Here is a 23,945-nt window from a genome sequence, read left to right on the forward strand (position 1 = left end):
GCTATCTGACTGCCTTTTAAAATCTAAATCATTATGGCTTTCATTGAATGACCAATAATAGGCCCCCAACCCAAGCCTTAGTGGCTCATTAGGTTTTGATGACTTAGAGTAAGTGTAAATAGCAGTTGTTCTCTGTTCTGGCCAGAAACTCTGAGTGTTTTTTTCTCTAGATTGATATCTTGGGGATTGTAAATTGTACAAATTGTAAAAATGAAGCATCTTTTGTCTCAATTCTTACCTAGCTTTTAGTCATTGAATTGGTGTGGCCTTAGACAAATTGAGTCCTGGAAAAGATTTTAATTTAGAAAGACCAAGATCAGACACTGCATCCTGGATCATCTCGGGTCATTTTGATTTTTGTCTTGCCACTGCACTGTGATGACTGGAGGAAAGAATGAGACTGGTGATTTTACTCAGCTCTATCTCACGTCAATCTAATTCACACACAAGACATCACTCTTGTGATGTTATTAGTCCTTTTCTAGAACAGAACAAACAACAATTAAAGTCTGTTATCTGTTTCTATAGGATATATGTTGGTAGCCTTGCATTATCTTTCTTTCACAAAAACAAAACTACAAACTATTGATGTTAGGTTGGTTAGTTACCTTTCTAGGATGCCATATTCTGGATGACTCTGAGATTTGTGGTTTTCTATTTCAGTTCCCCTAGTTAGAGGACCGATCCTACTAATTTCCCCAAAGGCAAGTGTGTAATTTCACAGATCTTTTAAGAACAGTTTCTTGAAGAATTTTGTAAAGTTGCCTGAGGAAGCAAGCTAAGTTTTGTGTATCAAATTCTTCTCATCAAGGTAAGGGACAGACACCATGAACATGATCTTGAGAGGGCCTTCCCATAAAGGTACAGAGAAGAGCCTATCATTTCTTTCCACCAATTTCCAAATTTACAAATGTGTAACAACTCCATATTCTTATTCTTATTCTCTATGGCACACAGATGTACATAGGAAAATTAAGACATAGGAACAGGTTTGAATTGCCAATTATCTTTCACTTTTCCATCATCTTAAATCTATCCTAAACATTACTACAACACTAATCTTTATAAAATATAATTTTGATTTTGTTGTCTTTTATCTTCATCCATTCCTTATTTTATCCCCTTTCTACTTTCAGAGATCTTTAGTAATCATTTCTTAAGAGGGGATAATATAAAATTCTCTTTAGGTTGGCACTAGAAATCTCTCATAATTTGGCCCCAGATCTTTTTAGTCTTATCTACCAATATTCTTCATATCACTCCAGCCAAGTTATGCTGTTTGCTCTACTCCAAACATTCCCCTCACTTTATTACCTCTATGTCTTTGCTCATCCTGTTCTGCCCACTTGAAATTCCCTCTACCCCAGTTTATACTAGCTAATTCCTACTTATCCTTTAATGCTATTTCTTTCATGAAGCCTTCCCTGAGTCCCCAGTTGAAAGTTACTTTTTTTTTCTCTGAGCATTGTTAATAGTTTGTAGCACATATGTACTCTGCCTTCTGTTCCAGCTGTGTGCATATTTGATTCCCTTTTTCAAACAATAAACTTAAATGGAGTAACGATTATACATCTTCCATAGAATTTAGTACAATGTCTTAGACAATACAGGCTCTAAATGAATGCTGAATAAGACTCTGTTCTTGATCTCTAGAAGTTATATTCCAAGGTTTATCACTAATTTATTTTTCTTTAACTTAAAAAAGTTGTATTTCTATTCTTCATGGATTTAGGTCACTGACACAGGGTCAAAGGCAAGTGAAAAACAATTTGTGATGCCTCAAAGAAATCATATTGCTAAATAAAAGCAAATATAAATTGGTTATATTCTCCTTAAGCAGTGGTACATACTTTTTCAGGCAGCTGTTTTTGACTGTCCTCAGAAATTTTGTTATATTACTAAATGTGGAAGGGATTGACAAAAGAGTGTAGTAAATCTATCTTTCTCTATATATACAGATATATACATATTTATCTATTTTGTGGGATAAAAAGAGTTGCAGTTTGCACTTTGGCTCTATTTTCTCTGCCTAGGAGGATTCCTATCTTTTGGATGGAAAAAAAAAGAACAAAAATGCCTAACAGTAGGATGATATACAAAATAAATAAAGAGATAATAAGAAAGCACCCAGTTGCTCAAAGTGAATCAAGTCATGGATTTCATCTTTGGGTGCTGGAAGATCTGACTGGACCACTCTAGTGCTTTTTGAAAATCACAACTTTTATTGATATTTCTCCACTCTCAATAGCTGCTCGTGTAAATCCCCTCATCTTCTATTTTACACATAATTATTTCATATGTATTTGAACATATTTATCTGTCTTTATTATTTCTCCCAATGCAATGTGAATATTTACAAATATAAGTAAATGTACAATAAAAACAAAAGGAAATATAAAGTTGTATAGAGAGGGAAGACACTAGTAATTAGAATTAATGGATTGGAGGAAAAAAGCTCCATGTAGAAGATGATGCTTGAGTAGAGCCTTGTAGGCAGTAAAAATTTTATTAAATGCCAGGTTCCCCGTGGTACAAGATTTGAAGCTTTTCCCTTGATTTGTGATATTGAAAAGATGTTTTTCAAAGATAGCTTGGCATAAAGGACCAGGCTTGAAATCAGAAGGACTTAGGTTCAAGTCCTGCATCTAATAAATATTAGCTGTATGTTTCTGGACAAATCACTCAAAATCTCAGAAATCCTGTCAACTCTAAAACTTTATGTTGCTGATATTTTGGTTTAGTGTAAATCTGAGTTTCCTACACTGATGAAATCATGTAGGATGTAGATTGCTTGAATCAGAGGCAGATATACCTAGATTTGAATCCAGCCTCAGAAGTATATTGGCTATGTGACCCAGGAAAAGTCACTTAACCTCTCCCTGCTTTTGTTTAATTTTATAAAATAAGGGTTGACTCAATAGTCTTCCCTTTAAATCTGTGATCCCTATGCTTTCTCCAAACCTCAGTTTTTTCATGTTTAAAATAAGGGGGTTGACTCAATAATCTTTCAAATTCCTTCACTTGAAATCTGTGGTCCAATGATGTCTCTGAACCTCAGAGGTTTGACTAGATGTCTTTAAGGTCCCTTTAGATGTCTCTAAATCTATGATCTTTAATCTCCACCTCCCCTAATCCCCATTGAATAAATTAAAATAATTTCTTTCCCCTATCAGTCTGCCAAACAGTCTGAAATTCTCACTAATTACTCGTGCTGATCTAGACATTTTACAACTCCTCTTAAAAGCTAAATATTAGGAGAGGAGATCCATCAAATTTCTAGTAGCTATTAACATCTCAGCACATATTAGTATTTGTCAGATTAACTGTGAAGGAGAAGAAGGGTCAGAGGTGATGGGAAATGACAAGATTCAGTTTTCATGAGAGGAAGGAATTTCAGGGTTTAGGGAAAAGGCAGTGCCTGCTGAAGTGTCATACAGAACCATGAGAAACCAAGAGAAGTTGGGCCAACCAAAGGAAAAATCTCCCTTGCTGAAAAGGGGATAGAACTAAAGAGGAAATTAGTCTATTTCTCCATATTGCCTTTGGCAGGACCTGTCAACACCAACCCTTTAAATTCCATCCCAACCTTCTACCTCCTGCGACATATATTTAACATATAATAATTTTCTTAGTACACTTAAATTTAATGCATGCTTTAACAATAAAATGTGAGACTGAGTGACAATATAAAGGATTAATCCTCTTGCATAGACTTCACAGAGAGGTGAAAACTGGACAAAGTAGAATATTTCTATTTCATTGCCTAGAGTTCCCTGAGGGAAGACTTTCTGTTTTTTATTTTACATGCTGTGCCCTTTAACTAATGAGTCTAATCTATTCAGTCAGCTCTACTCCATCCATCTGGTTTCGGAAGTGCCAAGTTCTCAGTTAAACATTTCTCATTTCAAATGGCTCTGGCCTGAGAGCAGATCAAACATTTGGGTGATGAGAGTTTCAGATTCATTTTTCCTCTTCATTCCCTCCCCCCCCTCCCCCCCACCTCCACCAAAATCCTTTTCCAAAAAAAGGCAAAAGGAACTGAAACCTTTCCTAGACTAAATGTTAATAGAGCAATGCAGCCTCTGGAGACTTCACAATAATGCCTGTCTTCCCTGTCTCATAATCCTGTGTCTTGGAAAACTATCATTCTTGGAAAGAAATTAAAGGCCAAGGGGAGTTGGCAACTTCTGCAGATGAGCTTGTGAGAAGCCTGGAAAGTGATCTCACACTGACATTATGAATCCACATGCTTTATCCTTGTTTCATTTTGAAGATCCTTGGTTAGTGTATGGAAAGAAGCCATAATGAATTTCCAAGATTTCTCAGATGCTTACTTATTATCTATATCCTTCCTAAGAGGGGGGATCCTCTGGGCAAGCTTCAGGGCACCTGATTTATACCAAGAAGATCTAAGATATCAAAGATGAAGAACTCCAAATAAGATAAGAGACATTCCCCATTCAGCAATGGCTCACATACTTGGTTTTCAATTTTAACAGCAAGCAATTAGTCTAAATAGTAATACCACCAAGGGAAATATAACTTAGTTAAAATTTACATTTAAATGAGAACATTTGAAGAATCAAATCCAGGGCAATCTGTTATTTTTAATGTAACAATTCATAATATTTTCCTCTAGTAGGTATTCTGCACAATGTGATTTTATTGCTTCTTAATACCAAAGCATCATTGGCTCTATGAAATGTAACTTCTTATCTGATACTTATTCTTGTCAGGTTAGACAATATTGCTGAATCAGATTTTCCACGGTGTTATTGAAATGTTTTTTTTTTAAAGAACTTCTTTGCTATAATAAAGAACACACCAGTTTAAAATATGGAATATAACACATGTATGATTTCAGTTTGGGGTCTGTGAATAGCTTCTTCTAAATAGAGAAATTGCTAATCCCAAGTGGTCAGTATCTATAGCTAAAATCTATTTCATTGGTGCTAGAACGGTGAACAGAAAAAGGGGTAGACTCTGTACTTAGATCTACCATAGGCTGAGGGAGTCTTGACATCCTTTCCAATCCCTAAGGGTAGAGCTTTATCTTTCTTAATCTGAATTTTGATTCCACTATAATGCATCAATCATGGGCATTTGCAATTAGTGAATGAGCACATTTGGGGCCAAATTCCTCAACTCTTTTTTGTTTCTGTCTCTTTCTTCAACTAATAGCCTTTCCTATTAAAAAAAAAATGGTTGTGACAGATCATATTTGCAGAGTCCTGACTATTCTCAGATTTAAATTTTAAACCACTTGGTCTGGAGGGACTTTCCACCAGGGCACTATTTTCTGCTTCTCCAACACATTGGTATTTCATTACGATTCTATATTATAACTAGAAATCTTAACAGTGAAATCAAATGTTAGTTGATATTTGTGTGGTTTTTTTTTTGTTCCAAGAGCATATCTATATAACAGACTGCCTTAAATAATTCTCAAATGATTGATGTACTGATTGTGTCTCTATATTTTTCCTGCCTTTGGAAAGTACAAAACAGAAATCAGTAAGCCACTGTGGCCCAAACACCAGCAGATAAGAAGCAAAAACTGGAGTGGAAATGATAGAAAACTAGCCTGTGAGATAAAAGAAGAAAATGACAACTCTATCCAGTAATTTGTGAAAGAGAAAGAGAGAAAAGTTAGAAATAGTCTGTCATGTATTCTATATTTATAGAAAGAACATTTAAAATGGTTAAGAGAATGAATAGGTAGGAGCCCATGGACTAAAATTATATAGAAGAAGTAAATCCAGGAGGGAAGGGAAATCCTCAAGAATGAAATTTTGAAGATTCCAAGAGAAATATTTCAGTGGAGTAGGGGAAATAGGAAAGTTGTTTATTTAAATGAGTAATTTGGATGTTTATGAAATTAGAGAAGACCAAATTAAGGGAGCAAAATAATGAATTGTTTTTTGTTCTTCATTTTCAGAAAAGACCAAGAACCTCACAAGATGATGTCTTGACTTACATGTGAATTAGATTTAAGTGAAGCAGAGTTGTACAAACTTTAAGAGTTATTGAGTCTGCTGGCAAGAAAGAAGTAAAAATAAATGGCAATGTCCTGATTTGCAGTGAATTACCTTGGCTTTTTTGATATCTGACCAAGCCCAAAGCAAACTGCAGTTGGAGTTTTTTCATCCACCCATTCTGTTGAGAATAGGAAATTTTCATATGTTCCAGGTAGATATCTTCTTAACTTACTGACAGGTTTGAGAACTGTTGGTTACCCTCAGTTTGGGTCTGCTAAAATGATTTACCGGAGTGAGACCACTGCACATACTACAGTTTCTTGGAGCCATAGGTGAGAGTTGGGTGAGTCTGGACACCAAAAGTGGATTAGCAGTCCTGTAAAGGACTTGAAATCATCACCCCAGACACTCTGAAGAATAAATGTCAAATGATCCTATGACACTAACATTTAAGAATCAACGGAGATTGTCATTGAATTTAAGGACAACATAAAAGAAGTTTTGTTTTTTTGTTTGTTTTGTTTTTTGCTTTTCATAATGGACATAATACCCTCCAGACCAAGAGAAGTTGAGCTGTCTACTTAATTTGCTTCTGGTTTCTTTGCTAGAAAGAATAATCTTTAGACTCGAAAGGGAAGTATAAAACTTGCTAACAGGGAATTAATATTCAAGGTAAGTAGGAATTTAAGGAAAGATCATCTAACTGCCTTTGTTAATTTTAATTCACATGATCCAAATTAACTGAATCATATTCCTGAAGACTGAAAAAAAATGTGAACAGATAATGAGCTGCAGTGATTGTTTTCCTCAGTCAAATCTTTTCTCTTTAATTTTAGCTGCATTGATTTTGTTTGTATAAAAACTGTTCAATTTTATATAAAAATTCTTTATTTTCTTTTCATCTTTTCATCTGTGATATTTTCTATTCCTTGTTCAATCATGAATTCTTCAACTATCAATAAATTGGAAATTTTTTTTTTCCTTCTTTCTCTAATTTATGATGTGACTTTCTATCTCTAATTGCAGTTTCCCCAGCAATTTTTGTGAGTTCTTATCACTGAGCCACTGACTACAAATTTTTAAGGATTGTGGATAAAAGACCTATATAGCTTTTGTTTCCCCTCAAACCTCACCAGTGTTATAGGTGCTTTCTATTCTTGTATATATGGCTAACATTATTACTCAGACCAAAGGAGTTAATGTGAGATTTAATAAAGAAGAATTTGGACCATAGTGTATTTTTTTTTTCAAATTTCTTCCTTTCACATTATTTAAATTGTTAAATGTTTGACCATTTTTTTCAAAATTTTAATGATTTATTTAAATGCCTAAATAAAGAATTATTGGAAACAGAACTAATACAAATCAAGATTTGAATCCTGCCCTCCAACCCTACCTGCCTTCAATCTTATTGAACCCTGCCTCAGCACAGTGAGAAAAACCTGCTTGGGCAGGGGTAAGAAAGAGCAGGGCTTGGTGACAGCAAGCTCAAAGTAACAGCCAAGTGCTGAGGCCAAAAAGTGATGTAAATTAGTACAAGTTTGGTCATTTTAAAAGCAAATCCCAGACTCATTATTCATTCCAGATCAACGCTATAAGTTTCAGCATAATAAAACAGGATTCTAAGCAGTCTCATTTTGACATATTTATGTGCTCCTGGTACAGTGCCTTTCTCTCTTTCAAAGCTTCATTCTGGCTCTCTCAAGAGGAGAGGCAAAGGATAGATTCCTTTGGAAACTAAAACACAGAACTATCTCTGGGCCAGGTCAGAGTGAAGGGCCATTTTTGAGGACTGTGTTTTAGGCACATCAAACATTTGTAGCACTACTGTTCTATATCTTCCAGAATAAAGTCTCCAGTCTTTTTTCACATAACTTTTCTCTATATTCAAGTAAGACTTTATTCTTGGATGAAAAATTGTACACCAAGAAACCCACATAGGATGATCAAAGTCTTGTAACATATCCACCCAATATTTTGGGCGGAGGAGATGTGTGATATCTCAAGACAAGTTCTGGTTGATTTTTACAAAACAAAACAAAACTAAGAGCATCATAATAGCAGTCTCCTCCCTCCCCCCTTTTAAAATTATAAACATAAAATTAATCAAAAACTAAGAGCATCATAATAATGAGCTCCTCCCTCCCCCTTTCTTAAATTATAAACAGAAAATTAGTTAATCAAAACATAATACACAAACACATACTGAATACCAAGCACATCAATTCTACCATTCACCAAGGAATGGTAGTGTGGTACAATGGGTAAAATGTTGATGTGGGTTAAGGAAGTACAGCATTCAAATGCTGTTTCTGAAACTTACCAGCAGTAATTAATTCAGCTTTGTAACCATGAGTTAACCTTTTTATCTCACAGAACCTCAGTTTCTCCTTTCTAAACCTTATAGTATTACATCAATGCCAACTATTACTACTGTAATTCCACAAAAAAATCACATTTTCTAATATATATGATGCTGTATGAATTAAAGAAACATATACCAACTATTCCTATTGCCCAAGAGTTTGCATGTTGATACAGATCCAATTAAATTTGTAATAAAACACAGATCATTGCCATGTATGGGTGAATGAGTATAGAAAAAAAAAAAGCATTGGAACATAGTGAGATTCAGGAGGCCTAGGTTCAAATTCCAACTAAATGATCTGGGTAATAATATTAAATATTTAGATAATAATAATTATGCTTTTGTTTTGAAGACAGTACTTTGAAATATTAATGTACTATGTAAGTAGTATTACTTTGGAGAATAAGTTGTTGTCACATAGGCCCTCTGTCCACATATTAAAAATGGAAAAGAATAAGCTGAATTCTTAAGTTGGATTCAAGGTATTAATTTCTCAGTAATGTAAGTGGATTGGCCTCCATAGTTTTTTTTTACTAAAACATTTATTTCAGACTTAGTGAATTGTGTTATATGTGGGGATTTACTATCAAAAGTCAATACCCTTTAATGATGAGGCTTTCTGTTATGGACTGTGATTGAAAGGTTGACAGATCTTTAATCAATGGGGGATATCATGTAAATCATAAAATTAGAATCTTAGAGCTCAAAGAAGCCTTTGAAATCACCTAGTTAAAAATCCTATTTGATAAAGAAATCCTTACTACAGGATCAATAGCTGATAGATCTTTCAGTTTTAATATCAGTTTAATATTTTAAATAAATAATTAATATTAAGAAATGATAAACAATAATTTAATAGTTAATATAATTTTGAATAATTTAATAATAACAATAAAATTAAAATATTAATAAATAATTAATTTGATATCTTTAAAATCCTATCTGATAAAGAAACCCTTACTACAGGATTAATAGCTAATGTATCTTTCAGTTTTAATATTTCCAATGATAAAGAACTCATCATTTCAAGAAGTCCATTTCATTGCTGGCTAGTTTTAATTATGTAGAAAGTTCTTCCTCATACTGAGCTGAAATCTTGTTCCTTTTAATTTTTGTCCACATTAGTTCTGCCCTATGCAACTGTACAGTGAATCTACTATTTCTTTTAATCCTTCAAATATTTCAAGGCAATTTTCATGAACTTCAGAGGTTGGAGGTACAATTCACTTACTCCACTTGGCACCATGGTGTTCACTTGCCTGCAGCATAAAGAGTTCTTTGCCAATACCAATACCCAGTATAGTACTTTGTCTATAGCATGTTTTAGTGAGTGGATCAATGCTAACTGATGCCTATGGTTTATTGACTGAATAAAATATAGGAGTGAGGGCAGCACACATCTAAGTGCAATGTATTTGTATAGATTTCCCAGAACCCAAGCTATTATCACAATGACTTCTGAGACCCAATTCAGATCACCCAGGATTAAGTTTCTGATTCTGTCCTTATAAAGAAAACTAAAACAGATGTTTTATTGAACAGTAGTAGCAAATAGTAGTGTGCCTGCATATTTTATACTGGATGCAGTTTACATAGGAAAAATATATAGGGCACCTGCTGTGATTGGATTGAAGGCAGTAATTTGGTCAAGGATTTTGCTGACATTGGGAACTTTATTGTAGTTCACACCTTTGAATGCAGAGTCAGGACTGAATTACAGCTCTTGCAGCTATTGAATTGAATTGCATGTATTGTCATTCATAATGGAAAAGGACAATTCTTAAGTTTAAAAAATGGCTGCACTTGAATAGAGTCAGAATATTTACCAACCTGTCACCTCAAAGGAAATTATTATGGTCAGAAAAGCAAAATTTTGCTGAAAGACTTAAGTGACTCAGAATGGCAAGTGAACTTTTTATTTGAAATCACCCTGACTTATAAGCACCAAACCATTTTTTTTAATACTATTTTCTTGGAATAATGAAAACATTTGATTATTAAGGCACATTAAATCAGTTTTCAATCACATTAATGCTAAGCCAATCAGTCCTTTATTAGTAATAGCTGAGCAAATGAAATTCAAAGGATAAAAATGGAGAAATACGCATGAATTAACTTTCTCTGCAGGGAATTTTTCTAGGAATTTCTTTATTTTATTATCTCTCCATTTATTCATCACTTAATAGGCATATTCGAACATCTACCTTATATATTCTAGCTGATTTTACAAAAGATAATCAGAGATAATTTATTAATGAAGCACACAGTGGATAGAGCACTGGACTTGGAGTCAGGAAGACCTGAATTCAAATTCTGATTCCTATACCTTCTAATTGTGGGGTCCTTTAACTACAATCACATTCTCCTCTTCCTTTTATATTTAAAATCACCCACACCATGCTAAGAATTTTTAAATGAAAAATAGTAAATAGAAGTTCTCACTCTTATAAAGCTGACACCTGCATTATTCTATCCATACTCACCCAAATCAAAGGTTTAGATCTGAGGATATCTCATGTTATAGGCAAAGGATTTCAGACAAGGTTGCTTGGGAAGATTGTGGCTAGAAGATTCTCTCTTAGAAAGGGTCCAGAATTGTCTGAGTGACCTTCATTACTAGAAATGTGTAATATTGAGGTAATGAGAGGCAGAATGCTGATTTTGGATCTGAAGTATGATTGGTCTCAGAAAGGTCTAATACTGGGAGATTGAAGAAGGTTTAAATTCTGAACAGAGTTTAACACAGATGGTAGCAGTTGGCAGGAGAGACTTTCTGTAGCCTTGGAAGAACCCTAACCTGGGTGCCATTTTGTAAATCTCCCCTTCTAAAATTAAAGGCAAAAAACTCTATTGCATAACAAATATTACAAAAAAAGTTGTTGTTTTTCCTTTGTTCTTGAAGAGGATCATGACATCAGGGAAGAGATGCCGTGACATACAAGTGAATTGGATTTAAGTGAGGGAGGCTGTGCAAGGTCACCTGTCTCACTTTTCCCTCCACAACCATCTGGGTCCAGTGGCCAGATATAGATCAGAACTACTGGAGATGGCCCAGGATGCCAATGCCTTTTTAAGCTAAGGTCTTCAAATGGGCAAAAACCTGGAAAGACAGATTGGAACCAGCTTGTAAATGGGCTTAAATGCCAAAAAGAAGGGTTTCAATTCATCAAACAAGAGTTTTTAGAAATCTTACTGAGTATTGAGGAAAGTGAAAAATGAAATTGTCCCTTTTCTCCAAGAACTTCCCTAAGACAATATGTAAGTGTATATTAAAGAGGGAAAAGGATATAGAATTAAAAGAGAAGAGAGACTTTAGAAGAGAAAAACACAGAGAAAGTGAAGCAGAAAGGAAGGTAAAATCCCCCTTTCTCTATACCTTGAGAAGAAAGATAAAGAGGGACAAACAAGTAGAGAAATGAGAAAAAAGAAAAAGATAAGACTTAGAGAAACGTGTCCATCCCAAGAGATATGAATGGTGCTGGGTAGAGTAGGTAACTGAAAGAAATTCAACAAGGTAGAGTGGGAAACTTGTATTCAGTAAGTTTTTCCCCTCAACTTCAAAGGATACAAATCATGGTGTGATAGAAAGAAATCAAGTAGCAACTTCGGATCTCATCTAATCCAAAGCATTCATTTTAGTGATGAGGAAATTTGATCCCAAACAAGTTAAACATCTGGCCCAAGTAGTTGGGTCAGAACTGGAGGGTCATTCCTAGTCTTTTGACTCTAAAAGCATTGATCCTTCCATTGCATCATACAGCCTTCTTAGTAGCACTGAAATACTAGAGGATTCCATTCATCACATTTTCTGAGAATCTGGGAGATGGGATATTAAAATAATAGCATCATGAGAGTCTTTGGTTGTAGGAGAGGAAAATTAAGTCTCCCACTTTGAACAGAGAAGATGACAGCAGCCAGGGGGCTACATAGCAAAATAGAACTTGTAAGGAAGGATTTTCATCAGAGGTACTCTCATACTTGGGACTGTGATTGTAAATTCACATACTGTCAAGTCAGTAGTGTTGTAATGAAGTTTTATTTCAACATCATGATTGATATATTAGGGAATGAAGGGGGAACTCTGAAACTGTCCTCCTTGACTTGTGGGGGGGAAGCCATGGGGTGAACTCTTGAGAAACTCTCTTCTGGGAGAGACCCACCTCAGAGAATCAAGATAAAGTGACTTCATTCTGTTATCTTGGTCGGACTGGCTGTACCCTTTATTGAGCTGAAATTAGTCCAGGACCACTCCTACTTAGCTCAAACTTAAGTGGTCTCATTCAACTGGAAATCTAGGCCTGGGGGCAGTGACAACATTGAAGGAATCTCATTCAATTGATCTCTTATTAAAAAAAAGGCAATTTTAAATTCATAATTTGCAGAGATTCGAAGCAGGACCATGCCTTGTCAAGGAACCTCTCTATCCTTGGCATAGCTGCCTGTCAGGACCCAGCCTGCTGTGAAGCCATTCTCTTCCCAGCAATAACCCTTTTTTATTCTCTGCCAGGATTTCTCTGTTAGGACCTTTATTTCTCTGCCAGAACTTTGCCCCTGAGGAAGTCAGTTTTTCTAGCAAAGCTGACTTCTGCAGTGGCAACAATAAAACTTCCTTTTTTGCCACTAATAATAATAAATTTCAGGTTTGTGAATTCTTTCACATGAAACCTGCACCAACTAGAAGGGGATTCTCATACCTCAACTCTCTGCACTGCCACTAATCACATCAGGAATATTCTGAGAACAACATGAATTTCATGTTTGCTTATATGTAATTTCATCTACTAGAAACAGCAAGAATGCAAAAAAAATGATGCTACTTCACAACTCACAAAATTGCAACTCTTCTGAAATCCTCATTTACAAGCAGATTTCAGGTATTTTTCAAGAAATTTATTGTATATCTTTTAATGCAGTGAAAGGCACAATATTGGAGGAGGGCTGATTCACAGTCATGTACTCTCTTATATTTCAATACCATTACCTTAGTCTGGTACTTAACATACTAGAGTTGCAATCAATAGCTGGTCCTCGACCTTTCACAATCTTACAATTCCTTATAACAAAGAGAAGACAAAATGGGAAAGTTTCTAATGGGAATTCCATTAGAAAGTTTCCAGTAGAAAGAAAACCGTTAGAAAAAACAAACAAAAAACTGTATCTACTTTGAAGTGTGGGACTGGGTTCCTTCATTATATGTCATTATAAACTTCCAGAAGCAGATTTACCAACATTGAATCGAGCCAATCACCTTCTATGAACTAGGCTCTCATTGACCATATTATACTTGTTACCTACCTTTTAGAACTTGGCCAAAAGACTTGAAAACAAAGCAAAGGAGGATGGAATGAAGCTGCCTGCTAATGGAACTATCTCTTTTTCGGTTTACCCTTGTTCAATGTTCAAGTCTTCTTGGTTGATCTCTACATGATGGATTGTACTCTTTAATCTGAAGAACCTTCAATATATGCATTAAAGCTAAATTCTGATTAGTGTAAATTATGAATTCCAAGTAGACACATTATTTGAATTCACACTAGTTGAAGTTAAAATTCCATGTCAATCATGGTCATTGGTTCTAATTCAATGGAAATATGCAATATAAATTTGAATAACATTAAACTTTATGGGATTTATTATTCACACCAATCAAAATCTAGTTCCTATTAAAGGGATTTTTGCAATTTGGGCAGCAAGGTAAAGTTCACTGACCAAATATCTCAATTTTTGGTTTGTAAAATAGAGTCTATTTCCAGGGAACTTGTTAAAAGATTGGCAAACTCAAACCAATGACTGAAGGCTTTCCACTTTCTATTTTAGGTCTTTTTTAGTTGTATTTAATTAAGGAATAAATACTACAGGAGGTAGGATCTGTGTAAATGAATGAAAAGAACCTTTGTAAAGGTGAGAGAATAGGCTCAGAAAGACTACATAGAAAAATGAACAGGGAAAGGAAATAAAAAGATATATAAGAAGCTCCCTGGGCTTTAGTTTCCATATCTCTAAATTGCCAGGGTTGGGTTATATTATTTCTAAGGTTCATTTATGTCTAAAAGTGTATGAGACTAAGATTAATTTGAATGGAAAGATATAAAGAGGAAGAGAGATAAGAGGTTGATACCATAAAAACAGCCATTCTAAAGATTTTGAAATTGGGTTTAAGTAATTTGAAATGAATATTAAATAAATGAATCAAAGGAAAATAATATTTTTCTAAGAAAATCAAAAGGCTGCATAAATTTACCTTTCCAAAAGAAGAAATTATTTTCTAGTCTGCTTCCCTCATATGAGTCATGGTTAAAAATTACATTGATCTGATGTACAAAGCCTTCTATTTGCATCAGTGTTCTTCATTTACAGTTACAAACAAGTTTGACTTCATTCAGAAAAGGGGGGAAAAGTGTTTATTGTCTTTTAAGTTTTGTTCTACATAAACAAAAGCAGGAATAATAAAAAGAAAATCAGATAACGGATTTGAAGAGACTTGTGACCTAATTTAAAGTCAGAGGATTATAGATTTGGAGCTAAAAGGAACTTCTGAGATTATCTATTCCAACCCCTTCTTATTACATAAGAAGGAAAAGAGATTCAGGGAAGGTCAAGTAATATCAGGTCTTTTGACTCCAAATCCTTTGTTCTTTCCACTGAACTACTCCAGCTTTGCTTTGTTATTAATCTGTGGTGTGGCTTTGGGCCTTGGTTTCTTCAAATTAGAGATTTGACTGGGATGATCTCTACTTGTCCATTTTTGTTCTAAGATTTTTATGACAGATAGCAACTTTAGCTGATTGTTTTCTCATTTTTGAGTCAATTTGCTTGGTAATATGACCAATTAACCTTAAACTTTTTCAGTACTACTAAATCCCCAATGATCTTTCCTGAACCATTTTACTTTGTTATACACTAAAGTGTTAGCTCTACAAGTCTAGTGGCAAAATACTTGGGGTGGGATCTTCCTTCTGTAGCTGATGCTACAGGCAGCAACTTTGTTGGGGAGTGGAAGACTCAGACTAGTGGATGGAACTATGGAAACATGATTCTCTCTCTTTAGAATTCTCTCCTCATGCTGCTAATTTCTTGATGCTTCATGATATTTGGGACAGACTAGGTAAAGTCCAACAGATTAGAGGCAGTGACTATGTAATGCTTTTGGTCCCTAGCCAACTACATACCAGATATAGACTGGTAGTTAATAAATTATGCTTGGGGATGCTTTAGTGGGTAAAAATAGTTGCTCTTGATCTTTTTGTTAGTTCAAAGTCTTGTTGTCCTTGGGGCATCTGTAATTCTAAAAGTCATGCATCCTAGAAACCAGAGAACAATTTCCTGATCCCTCCCCCAATCTCAAGTCATTTTCTTCTTTAACATTTGGCAGTCCTTGATATTTCTCATATTTATTTTTTGCCCTTATATGTTCAACTTGCTGATGTCATCACTGAGGTAAGCCCTCAGGCTAGAAATCTGGATGAAATCTACATTTTCTTTTTTAGCTATTTATGTCATTCCAGAGTAAACTGCCTTTCATTTCATACTTTCTTGGTGAAAGATCAGTGGGTTGGGAAGGGAAAAAAGTCATTCATTCCCAGATCAAATCAGGTTTAAAATAGGTCAGTTTCAGTGCTACTGTAATTGTATTTGACATTTACACTTTAAACAAAGCTACACCATTGCCCACAACTTAAACAAACTTTATTCTTTAGAACTGTGGCTGAAAAATGTCACCAGTATCTTACTGTGTCGGTGAATTGTACAATTTAGGTTGAATTCCCCAACACAAAGAGGATGGAGGAAGGGAGGAGGAAGACTTATAAAAATAAAATAACAGCTGGACAAATGTTTATGTGTACCCTGAGCAGTGAAAGACCTTTGCTGGGCTAGTCTTTTTTTTCCCCTTCTTTCTCTAGTTATGCTATTGAACTTGGGTTTTCTAAGACTACCCAAAATATTCCTGTTATGGCTTAGTTTTATGAGCAGAATTACACCTTTAAGGTTATTATTATGTTTTTTTTTTTTTGTCATCAAATTTGTGGCTATATTCTACAAAAGCAAAAGAAAAAAAGCAAAAAAGAAACAAAAGTGTTATGTACTGGGGACATAAAGTTAAAAAAAAAAAATCAAAGTCTCTGCCTTTAAGAGTTGAAAAAACATAAGAGACAATGCAAGGTATTCCAGAAAATAATTGAGGAAAGAGAGGGTGCTATTAAGGTTGCCAAGGATTTCTTAATTATTAAGTCTCATAGTTTTTCATTAGTCTTTATTCTTTTTGTTTGCAAATTTTTATACTGTTGACCACTACCCTTTTCCATATTTTCTTGCCTTCAGGTTTTCCAACATTGTATTCTCCTGAATTTCCTTCCATTTTTCTGATCACTTCATTTCTTTCAGTCAGTCTTCAACAATGACTCACCATGAAACCAAGGTGAATTGTAATGTTCTTTCCCCTTATCACACTGTATTTTCTTTGTATGGGCTTAAGGTCATTCTCCTGTTCAAATATTTTTTATGGTTCCTAAAGCCAATGAAATAAACTTCATATTCTTTATATTGACACAGAAGACCTTCTACAAACTGGCTCAAGTCAATGTTTCCAAACTTATATCATTTTACTTGAGTCTACCAATATTCTACCCTAACCACATTGGCTCATTGATTATCACCTAAGGCCCCCTTTAATCTGTACACTTTTGATCTTATTATTTCTCCCTTTTCCCTGTATCTTCCATTCTTTCCCTTTAGCCCCTGGAAATTCTCCCAATAATTTAAGACCCTCTTTAAATATAACTCCTAGAAAATTTTCCACGATCCCTGTTCTCTAGCCAGAAGTAACCACTTCCTCCTTTGAACTCTAAAACTATTATCTATATCATTTAATCATTTACTGTCTTGAACAGTTTATTTTTTTATATCTTCATGTCTCATCTTTCTGACTATATGGCAAATTCCTTGAGGAGTATGGCCATCCATATCTCATTCATTCTTAGACCTACAGTTTTCTTATTTGTAAGATTGCCTCCCAGAGTTATTGTGAGGCTCAATTAAGATAATGTACGTAACATGAATTTTAACCATTCGTAACCATTCCTTGTTATTATTATCATCATTACTATCTGGACATCAAGGTAAAGTTGCTTTTGAGGTTGTGTTGTAATTTGAATGCTTAAGAAATACAGTAATATGGACAGTATTAAAGTCATTGGAAAATTTGTTCGAGCAAGTCTGAAGGGTGTGTGTGTGTGTGTGTGTGTGTGTGTGTGTATGTGTATTAGAGAAAGAAATGCACCTTGAAGACAGAAATGCATTTAGATTGGCAGGCACAGAAGAACACACCATAATGTCACCTATTTATCTTTTCCCAGACAGAAGTGCTGTCAACCTCCCTAAAACCAGAGGCCCCACCCAGGTTAGACTGATTCATCCTCTTTCCCAAAGAAGATAGAGTATCATCTTGTGGTTTTTCCTGTGGGAGTCCTTCAAAGAAAGATTTTGCTTCTGGAAAATAAAGATTCCATCATAGTTCCTATAATTGAAAAATATTTATTTATATTCTTATCCATATTTCTAGGACAACCTCTACCCTATCCCCTACCCCAGAATTTTTGGGAAGCTGAGAATCTATTTCCTATAAAATGTTACTTTATGTAATGGATCATTTTATGAAGTGTACTCTTTCTCTCTCTCCCTCTCTTCTTCCTCCTCCTCCTCTTTCTTCTTCTCCTTCTCCTTCTCCTCTTCCTTCTCCTCCTCCTCCTCCTCCTCCTCCTCCTCCTCCTCCTCCTGCTCCTCTTCCTCCTCCTCATCCTCCTTCTTCTCCTCCTCCTCCTCCTCCTCCTTTTTCTTCTTCTTCTTCTTCTTCTTCTTCTTCTTCTTCTTCTTCTTCTTTACTGAAATGACTGAACAACTACAACAACAACCTGATGCTGAGGCAACATGTCTCCCTATAACACCCATCAATTGGCTTTAGTAATTGGTTCTAACTGAATGGAAATACGTAGTATGAATTTGAAAAAAATCTGATTTGTTGGCATTCATTATTTGCTCTGATCATTTAGTTCACAAAATATCTCTTTTCCAGATCCTCAATATCATAGTTATATTCGTTTCCACAATTACTTTTAGAAATTATCGAGGAAGCATGAGGTAATAGATGGAGAGTGGTAGGAAGATATCAGATTCAGCTTGGCTTCTGACACATTAAGCATGTGGCCTTTGCTTAAGGATCTTTGCATTCTGGGTCAATAAGTTGAGAGCAGGTGCTGATTTGTATTGGTAGAATCTCTTTAATAAGAATTCCCTACCCCAATGAATTCAGAGAACTTGTCCTTCTTCCAAAATCTATATCATCTAGATAAAATTGGGTAAACAGTGTATGTGTGTATGTATCTATGTACATATATATGCACTTAGATATATACACAAAGACATATGTTTGTATATATGTGTTCTTTAAATGTACATATATGTGTATGTGTCTAAATGTGGTATCCAAAAAGTCTTGGTACAATTATAAACTTTAGTAGATTAAAGCTTAAATTTTAGTAGCTTCAAACTACATGAAGACTTTGAAGACACTCTACATATCTACCTCTTTATTCTCATATGCTATGTAGCATTTCTATCTATTAAAAAGATGTATGCACATACACACATATACTCAAAATTTATAGTCACTATGACACTTCCAGTTATTATAAAAGTCGACTTAGTGATTGAACTAGTGCCAGACATCTGTTTGCTTCAGCCCAGCTGTACACCATTCAGGCTGGTTCCCACAGTGGGCACATTCCGTTCCCTCGACTGATGAACCCGTAAGAACAGAGGCCAAACTTTGTGCTCTGTTGGACTTATTCTGTGCCTGTGTCATCCTGCAGGCTGACATGGCCAGGGTTTGAATTCTTTTCTGATCTCCACAGCTGGAATTTATTTTTCTCTCCTTGAAACTTTCTGGGAGCTTTGTATCTTTTTTATGTAGATATCACATTTTGCTTTGTGTTACAATTATTTATATGTTGATCTCCCCTGATGGATCATAAGCTTCCTGAGGACAGAGGTATTTTATTCATCTTTGCCTGTTCACCATCATGCACATAATTTCTTTTGAAATAATTATATTTTATAGATAGAAGGAGCCTTAACACAATGCTTTGAACACAGGAAGTATTTGAAAAATATTTTTTGTAGTGAATATGATTCCAATCCTGGTATACTTTGGTCAGGAGTTGTTTCTTGGGTAAATGAATAACAGTCCAGGGCCTATAGAAGAAATGCTCATGTACTAGGGCCTGATTCAAATTTGGTAAAGTGAAATGAATTCTATAAGTGAAAGGAGTCTAAATTTTCCCTTTAATACTAGTTATGTTAATGTGGGCAAATTGCCATCTTTCTGAATTAAAGTCTCCTTGGTAAAGAAAGAAAATAATATCTATGGGAGCTGATTAGAAATTCTTGTAAGCTCTTTGAGGTCAGGGACTGTCTTTTGACTAGTTTTAAATCCTCTGATGCTTAACAAGAAGGTACTTAATAGTGTAAATTGCTTAATTGGTTATTAGAAATGAGATAATGTGAATATTACTACTATCAGTAGAGAGTACCATTGGAATGCCCAATTGGTTTATATTCCATTACAATCCCTTCTCACAAAACTGGTAATTGAAACTGTACCAATAACTTACTTTCAGTTATTGCTACGTCTATAAAAATGCTTTTTGAATCACAGTGTAGTAACTTAGCATTTATCTTGTTTTGGTTTCAAAAATAGGTGGAGTTTTCAAGATATTATTTGACAATTTTTTTAAAGTGAGTTTTACTAGAAGAAGAAACATGTCAGGGTGAATAAAGAGCTGGTCTAAATATGGGAAGATCTGAGTTTCAGCTCTTTCTCTGAGACTATAGGCAAAGTTCTTAATTTCTTGATACCTTAGATCTTTCCAAGTTTCTAAATTGCAGATGACTTGCACTAAGTGGCATCCATTGAAAAGAATTTTCACACTATAACTCCCTAAACTGATGAAATCACAAGCATACAAATCATACAAATACAAACCACAAACACACACAAAAAATCCTTTTAAACTTCAATCTTCAAAATAATCTTTCATTCTCCATCTTTTTCTATAAGAACAAATAAAACTTGGAGAAGTGGGCAATGAAAAGGATAGAAAGGTTAGTTATGCAGGTAGGCAGGCATAGTGGCTAGAGTATTAGGCCTAAAGTCAAGAAGAGTTCTGAGTTCAAATTCTGTTTCATATACTTACTGGACTAGATCAATTACTTCACTTTTCTTGGTTTCAACCTAGTTTACTCATCTGAAAAAATGTCGGTATTAATAGCTTCTATCTCATAGAGTTGTTGTGAGGATCAAATGAATTTACAAATAAAATGGATTTTGTAAACCTTAAAATGCTACATAAATGCTATTATCATTATATAATTAAACTTGTGAAAGTCTGAAATAATCATTTAAGGAGATATTTATAACAATAGGAACCTAGCCAGCTCAAAAAACAAAAAAGTTAACATCACTCATTTGAATACTCAAATATTAAAGGTCATTTGTATCAGCTCAAATAGAAAGGAGACTACTAATCTCTGTATAAAGATTTCTACCAAAGGGAAGTAAACTTCATTTTAAAATTTAATGTTATCTGTGTTTTACTATATTTTTACTTATTTTGTTAAGCATTTCCCTATTACATTTTAACTTGGTTCCTGTGGTACTTTGGGATTGGGGAACACTTTTGCTCAAGAAGATCTAGAACTTCATTATTTCAGAAGTTTTCTCCAAAAATATTGACTGCCATTTAACTTTTTAAAAAGGTACAAATTGGCAGTGACAAAAACTGTAATAATTCATATTAATTTGGCACTACACAGTTGACAAAATATTTTCTTCACAGTGTCCCTGGAAAGTAATTAGTCTCAGTAATATTTAATTTTGTTTTGGGACTGGATCTGTAATTTCATTTGTATAAAATAAACTCCAGCTTAGGAACTGTTGACCAATGAAATTTAGCAGCTACTCAGCAATTTAGTCTTAATGGTCTGCATTGAGAAACTGGGATTTGCCCAGGATCATGCAGCCAATTTATGTCAAAGAAGGACCGGACTTCTGGTCTACTTGTTTCTGAGGAGTATAGGATTTTCAGGGAGGACTGCCATTTCTGGTGTGAGAGCTAGCGACTGCTTTTCTATCTTTGGTATACATCTTTCTCCCAACTGTCACTTATGGCTCCAAGAAGCTGCCATCCTCCAGTAAAACCATCTCAGCAGACATTCTAAACAAGGTTGAGAGTGACTAACAAGCCTCAAACCTGTCAGTAATTTGGACGAGGTCTACTTCAAACATTCCCTGGTGGAATGGATGGATGGGTAGAACAATTTGTTCCAATAGCCATGAAGATAGTTGGAGCAAATTTTTTTGGAGCACTCAGAACTTGGTCAGACAGTGAAGACTCCAAGATCATCATTGCATCCCTGGCCATCCCTAATCATCTTGACTTTTGTCTTGCCACTAGATTTTTATGACTTTAGAAAAAAAAAAGTCAGGGTGATGACTATGCACTTCTGTCTCACTTAAATCCAATTCACAGGCAAGTCAAGACATCACCTTCCAGATGTCATTGATACTTTTCAAGAATGAAGAACAACTATAAGAAACGATTAGCAGAATGATTTCAAAAAGGCCTGGGGAGACTTACATGAACTGATGCTAAGGAAAGTGAATAGAACCAGGAGAACATTGTTCACAGCAACAAGATTATATGATGATCAGTTCTGATGGACTTGCACCTCAACAGTGAGGTGCTTCAAGCCAATTCCAATAGACTTGTGATGGAGGGAGCCGTCTACTTCCAGAAAAAGGATTGTCATGACTGAATTTGAATCACAACATAGTATTTCCATCTTTTTTGGTTGTTATTTGCTTGTTTTTTTTTTTTCTTTCTCATTTTTTTTTCCTTTTTGATCTGATTTTTCTTTTTCCCCCCTTGAAATAAACATTTCCTCTCACTTTTATTTTTTAATTAAAGCTTTTTATTTACAAAACATGTGCATGAGTAATTTTTCCAATGTTGATGCTTGCAAAATCTTTTGTTCCAAATTTTCCCCTCCTTCCCCCCACCCCTCCCCTAGTTGGCAGATAGTCCAATACTTGTTAAATATGTTAAAATTGATGTTAAATCCAATATATGTATATATATTTATACAGTTATCTTGCTGCACAAGAAAAATCATTATCTGATTTTTCTTGTGCAACATGAGAAATGTAGACAAATCTATAGAAAAATTATACATGTTTAACATATTTGATTATTTGCTGTCTAAGGGAGGGCATGGGGGAAAGGAGGGAGAAAAATTTGGAACATAAGTTCCAAGAGTATTTTGCAAGAGTATTTAAATGTTGAAAATTATCTTTGCATATATTTTGAAAATAAAAAGTTATTTTAAAAAAATAATGAAGAACCAATAACAACTGGCTATTTCTGAGATCAGTTACATCCTATTTCTGTAAATATTATTACTGATGCCATTAGCAGATGAGGAAACTATCTCAGAGTCACTAAATATTCAATCCCATAACTAGTAAATCAAAGAAAGAGGACTGGAATTGAGATCTCACCTGACTCCAAGGACATTCAGGACCTAGTTCCAGCTTTTTCATTAATTATGTTTGTGACATAATAAATTTCTTGGGTCTGAATTGTCTCAACTATAAAATGAGGAAGCAGATTCAATCGTGGAATCAAACTCAAATAGAAACTGATGCATAATGATTTAGAAAACCATAAATTAATATTATCTATGTTGTATTATAATTTTGTTTATTTTGTTAAGTATTTCTAATTACACTTTAATCTGATTCGAGTCACATCTTGGAGTTTTGTCCCATGTGGATACAAGTTTAATACCTCTGAATGTAATGATTCCTAAGTTCTTTCTAGCTTTAACATTTATTATTTTATGAAAATTGACAAACTGTTAATTCAGGGAGAAGTGTTAAACAGGGATGTCTTTCTTTTTTAAATAAAAGGTTTATTTTCTCAAGGATCAGTCAAAGAGATGAAAGCCTATGTTATCATCCCACTCAATGGAGTCCTCTTTCTTTTCTTCCTTCTCCTCTGCAGTAGCAGAGATGGCACTAGCAGCAGTTGAGGTAACAGAGCCATCACTGGCAGCAACAGAAATGGCACCACAGGTGGGCATGGAAGTCAACTTATTGCTTCCCTGAGTAATCACATCGTCACATTTTTTATGTTCTTGCCACTCAGCTGACTGATGACCTTCTTTTGCCTCTCCTTGTCGGTCTCAATGCCCATTTTGTCCAGGGTCTTTTTCATGTTCTTGGAGTTTGATGAATTGTTGTCACTAAGGATGACCAGGAGATAGGCTGCCACTTAGCACATCTCTGTGGTCTGTGATCTTCCTAGATCCTGTCCAGCAGTCTGGTCTGGTTCTTCAGGAATGGCAGAGCAGTGATAGGCACAGAAAGTCTAACCTCAGTGGTATCAAGGCTGGGAAAAACAATAATGATTTTTTTTAACCAGGTGTAATATCATCCATTCTTCATTTTTCCTCTAGAATTAGAAACTAATATTTTTTATGCTGAT

The 23,945-nt window shown here is 34.8% G+C and overlaps 1 pseudogene; it reads right to left on the bottom strand.

The window, feature by feature from the left end:
- Nucleotides 1-23,385: 23,385 nt before the first annotated feature.
- On the bottom strand, nt 23,386-23,741 carry LOC111721149 (annotated as a pseudogene).
- Nucleotides 23,742-23,945: the final 204 nt, after the last annotated feature.

Source organism: Sarcophilus harrisii, chromosome 5 (assembly GCF_902635505.1).
Source record: "Sarcophilus harrisii chromosome 5, mSarHar1.11, whole genome shotgun sequence".
Classification (NCBI taxonomy): Eukaryota; Metazoa; Chordata; class Mammalia; order Dasyuromorphia; family Dasyuridae; genus Sarcophilus; species Sarcophilus harrisii.